General features: G+C 37.5%; 1 pseudogene; it reads right to left on the bottom strand.

Moving 5' to 3' along the window:
* Positions 1-5,970, bottom strand: part of LOC107662826 (zinc finger protein 239-like) — a 26,856-nt pseudogene that overhangs the window by 9,352 nt on the left and 11,534 nt on the right.

Consider the following 5,970-nt stretch of genomic DNA (forward strand, 5'->3'; position numbering starts at 1 on the left):
ACTTTTTTTCTTCAATTGAACAGTAAAGGAGAATTTTAGGTGAAACCATTGCACATTGCAATTCATAAACTGCACATCTCTGGCTGCCGGCTTTTAAGAGTCAAATAAACATTTACAGACAAGATCAAATTACCAAAGGCTCCTGAGGACACATTGAGGCCTTATGAAGCTAAACAATCAAAAACCAGCAGCCACAGACGTGCAGTGTATGAATCTCCAAGGATCACCGTTTCAGATAAAAATCTTATTTACTATTCTACTGAAGAAAAAAAGTCACTGACATCTGGGATGGCCTGAGGGTCAATAAAATAACAGCAAATTTCCATTTTTGGGTGAACTATCCCTTTAAAGTGCTCCAGTTGTCAAACATTACATTTGTAATACAACTGCAAAATGTATTTTAAACATTTGTTTAATGAACTTAAAAAAGACTAAACAAGTTAAAGAAAATGTTTGCAAACAAACATTTACAAATGTTACTACTGTTCACAATTACATCTTTAAAATGAGGCAAAAGTCAGAAAAATATTAATGAACCAGGTGTTACAGTTCAACTGAACTGAGTCAAGTAAAGTCCAGTCACTGTATTTACATAGTGCTTTTTACACTACAGATTGTGTCAAAGCAGCTTTACAGTATTAAACAGAAAAATCTTGTGTTGAAGGAACAGAAACTATCGTTCTTCTCTGGCCAGACAAAACCAGCAGTTTAATTGCAGGCTGCAGCAAAGTCAGATTGTGCAGAGGACTGGTCTGGTTCCTGTGGTCTTGTCCTGATGGCCGTCTAAGTGACGAGGTCTTCAGAGGGGATCTGTCTCTGGGGCTCATCCAGTTGTCCTGGTCTCCGCTGACATTCAGGGCTGTCGAGGGCGTCTCTAGGTGCTGATCCACTATCTGATCTGAATACAGACTGGATCTGGTGGCTACGGTGACTTCGGAATAAGAATGAGACAGTCTAATATTAGCGTAGATGCCACTGAGAACAATAAAGCACATTTTAATTGTAGTAAACACTCTAAACTTTTACACATATTACCTTAAGTCTTAGTGTTGAAAGTACACACGCACTATGTAGTTGCAGTGGAGCGGTCTTGGTCACATGGCAGTGTTTGGAGCCTTGGAAGAAGTGACTGGCCAGTATCTGAAAACTTGCAATGATGAGAAGACTGATGGGAATATAGGTCACACCCTGATGGAGAAATAAAGTACAATATATCTCAAGAAATGAAAAGATGCCTTTAAATCATTTAAAATGTAATACTAGTTCATTAAATTTGGGTAACACTTTATTTCGATAGTCCACTTTAGACATTCTATTAACAGTAAGTAACTTTGCAACTACATGTCAACTAGCAGTTAGTAGAGTATTAGTAGACTGTCTGCTTAATATCTTCTAACACTTTCTTTGTCAACTTATTCTACTAACCCTAAACCTACCCTAACAATCTACTCTGAGAGTTAGTAGACATGTAGTTGCAAATGAATGAGAATTAGTTGACATGTAATTACAAAGTTACTTATAGTTAGTAGAATGTCTAAAGTGGACTATCGAAATGAAGTGTAACCTAAATTTGTGATGAAACAGAAGTTGCAACCATTGTTTTTTTTTTGGCACACAAAAAATCTCAATCCATCGCATAACACAGGGAGCATTGATGTTGACTGTTCGTTAGTTGCAAAGATTTGTAACAGAACATGCACATTTCATATTATAAATCTTCCTTAAACAGCATTAAAATAATATTAAAATATGCCTGCTTGTTGTTGATAAATACCAGTGGTGACGTTTTACAAATTGATTGATCAAGTGTCCCAATGTTTCCTAAGCCATGGTCTCTTTACCAGTGCAGGGCCTCGTGTGCACGATCTAGTGATTCACTACCTAGGGAACTGACTGAGACGCAGTCTGCCTTGATAACAGCCTTGTGAAAGGATTCAGTTGTTTATTCTCATTCAGAACGACGAAATCTTCTCCGAAGCGCCTTCATGAGACCAGAAGCACCATGTAATCCGCCCCGTTTGAAAAGAGCCAGTTGTTAGTCACGTTTAATGTCGACTTTTAACTTCACAGGACAATTGCAAAAGTTTGCACACGCAAAAACCCATTCAACATGCCCATGTTAACTTCAAATAAGCGTATTAGGCCTACTGTGGTTTACATTACACGTTTCGTTTCGTCGTAGTAAGCAGCAACAATGGCTTATAAAAGAGAGAGACAGCGCGATCTCTTCATATCTTTTAATGTCACGGAAACACAAAAATATCATACAACACGCCAAAATTAAACCTAAAATGCATTATAGTAACAGCTTTGGACATTGAGTGTTTAATGGATTAAACGAGAAGACGTTCCCTTCATTTAAACAGCTCATTTCGCTCAGACATATTCATACAACGCTTATTCGATGTTTTTATATATGTTGTACGTTTGTGTATAAATACATACGTTTTAAATAATACGTTTACACCTTTTTTTAATATACAAGTATTGATAAATTCAGTCTAAGTACAAATTCAGTTCCACTTACCTGACGCGTGAACTTGACATACATTTAACATAGCCTAGATATTAATTTTTCTTTGGACACACGACTTATAAAACACTTCTAAATATCTACTCAAAAACATCGGATATGCTGTATGTTTTTGTCGCTAAATTTAGTCTAAAAAATAACATTTATTTAGTGGCACTTACCTGACTCATGAACTTGACAAGATGGCGCTGTTTCTCCCGCGAAGTCACTCAGGCTCGTGCACGTGCAGAATGATCTCTGTGTTGGCTGGATTAGTTTTTATTAGTTTAGTCAACATTAGCATAGCTAATTGTTGACTGGATTTGATAATAACCGTTCATTCAATGTTTTTCAAATATATTTGTGTAGACTTAATATAATATGTCCTCTCAACTAAGCCCAAGCAATAAAATTAGCTCAACTTAAATATTTTTGCCCTTCCAACATTTTGTTAATTGGATTTTTTACAGTGTACATATGTGTAAACGATTGTTTATAGATATTTGACATGACTAGGGAAGTAATGTTTAACATTTATTCTATTATTATCTTTCAAATGAGGCATCTATTAATACATATATATCATTATACATTTATTGACACATAGATCTGTTATAATTAGGTATTTATTGTTTAATTTTCATTCTATTACTTTTCAGATGACGCATCTATTTATGTTTCGACATTAAATAGATCTGTAACATAACTCGATAATTAATGTTTACCTTTCATTCTACTATTTTTCAGATGATGCATCACTACTACACCAATATAATGCGCACCTCAGAGGTGTGAGCCTATCCCCGAACAAGTGACTGGTGGGAGATCACAGCTCAAAGATTCACAGATGAGCAGTAGCTGGAGGACTTCAGAGTTTCCAGAGAAACATTCAAATTCATTTGTACAACTCTGAAGCCTGCAGTACAGCGACAAGACACGGGTATGCATTCCTCTGGAGAAATGGGTAGCCATTGCATTGGATAAACTAGCTTCAACCACCGACTACAGGACAGTCGCTAACCTGTTTGCTGTCAGTCGGACCTCTGTTTGCCGCTGTGTGCATGACTTTTGCAAGGCTGTGATTGCAATACTTCGCCCTAAATTTATCAAAACACCTGATCAAGCCAAACTGTCTGCGATGGCAGATTATTTTGAAGAGAGGTTTGGAATTCCACAAATCCCATCATTTTACAAGCAGTTGTAGATGGTAAAGGGATGTTCTGGGACCTGAATGTTGGACAGCCAGGAAGGGAACACGATGCTAGCGTCCTCAGAAAGTCATGCCTTTGGACTTGGGCCACAGAAAGTAATGCTTTGTATGGCAGGGTAAAGAAATATTTGTGGAACTGATGTAGGCTACTTTATTCTTGGTGACTCTGCTTACCCATTGCAGAAATGGTTGGTAAAATCATATCCTGACACTGGCAGGCTTACAGAGGGTCAAGAACTATACAATGTGAGAACAAGTCGAGCCCGTTGCGTGGTTGAGCATGCATTTGGGAGGTTGAAAGGAAGGTGGAAGTGTCTCAGTAAAAGAAATGACTGCAATGTAAATGTTGTTGTTGAAATGGTAGAGACATGTTGTACACTGCACAAACTGTGTGAATTATACATGGATAGATTTGTGCCAGAATGTGGTGGTGGCCATGATGAAGATGCTGAACGTCCACCTTGTAATGTTGGTGATGACCGTTCTGATGCAAGAAGCGCTCTGCAAAGATGTTCATGCAACAGAAACATTTGTAAGGCATGTAAATCTAATTATACATTGTCAGATATTTCTGTTTGCATAGGTACTTGTTCTCTATTTTAAGTGAAGTCAAGTCACCTTTATTTATATAGCGCTTTTAACAATACAGATTGTGTCAAAGCATTGATTTTAACCTTAAATACTACACTAATTGTAATATAAGTAACTGAAATATTAGAAAAAAATATTTTAAGTCATTAAAGGACCATAATTATTGCACAAAAAGTATTTAGTACCAAAAGATCTCCTCAAAATATTAAATAAATATTATTGAACTAAAATATAGAACTTATTTAACTCAAAAATAGTTAAGCTGTATGGTCACATTATAAGTAAGCAATACCTGAGGGTTAAGAAAACCATATTAATGTTGCCTCTCCATCACTCTCCAGAATACAGTTATACTGTAAATGTCATCGACGTAATAATCAATGCATAATATGTTGTAATGTTTACCAAAAATTTCTGCAAATACCTGTATAATGAAGCTGTCGTCTATCCTACTTAAACCCATTCAAATGAACTGTCAACACTGGTTTGTTTGGAGAGCTCTATGAACCACGTGACCGCGCGGCGATGCCGGCGAGATCAAAGCTTGTCGCAACTCTCGTTTTTTAATGGCTCTGGCTTTAACTGAAGCGCTACATTAAAGCAATAAGCCCCAAGAAGCCGTGGTTTACAGTAAATTTGTAACAGCTAAGAGGCATTGTTTGGCATGAAATAAATTAACTGTAAACCACTGCTTCACGGGGCTTATTGCTTTTATAAAACGGTTATTCCATATGCGTAATAAGGTTTCACAGAATAAAACAGAGCAAATAAAGTGTAATGATATACAGTGGGTACGGAAAGTATTCAGACCCCCTTCAATTTTTCACTCTTTGTTATATTGCAGCCATTTGCTACAACCAATCAGAATCAAGGACCGGAGCTATCCGTTTTATAATTTATGATTTACGCCACATTAAGTGCGCCAAAATGGTATTTATTGTTAGAATTTATTATTAAAACATACAAAATTGGAGAGCTGAGACTTTTTTTCATTTCGCATTTGGCGTGAGATTTACATGGGCAGAGTGAGAGCGTGAGAGAGAGCCTAAAAGCGCTTGTCTCATGCCAAATGCGTGAAAGTTGGCAACCCTGCTTATGTTATCCCAATACTCGAAAGGTATGTGATTAATAAAGTGGTTAATTATTATTATTAACGAGTAACTGCATTTATTTCTTATCCACAGGCTTTGAAGGCCATGGTTGATCATAAATGCAAGGAGGCTAAGGAGAAGGCCAGAGAGCAGTTGCAGAAAGTTATGGCTGTAACCCTTACCTCTGACACAGTGGCGGCACTAACTTGCTTATCCCCGGCACAGCCCCCCCCCCACCCCACCCCACCCCCAAGGATTTCATTGACATTTAAAAGTAAACATTAAAATCATAAAAAAAAAATTAAAAAAAGTGACTAATAGCCTATGTGGGTTATAAACAATCTACATTATGGGGGAGGGGTCAATTAGGCGCGCTTAGGTGCAGTTCGCATTAGCGTTCATTTTGAAGCTGCAGTCCGCAAGTTTTGCCTCTTTGTCGCCATCTCTGTTTGAAAACCTGGAATTGCAGTTACTTGCGGAATTATCTTCCTTGCGTGGGTTGTACTCTGGCACGGCTCCAGCGCAGATGAATCTAATGTTTTGAGGAGGCCGTGTGGCAGTCAGTC

This window comes from Sinocyclocheilus anshuiensis, unplaced genomic scaffold (assembly GCF_001515605.1).
Source record: "Sinocyclocheilus anshuiensis isolate Anshui unplaced genomic scaffold, SAMN03320099.WGS_v1.1 scaffold1815, whole genome shotgun sequence".
NCBI lineage: Eukaryota > Metazoa > Chordata > Actinopteri > Cypriniformes > Cyprinidae > Sinocyclocheilus > Sinocyclocheilus anshuiensis.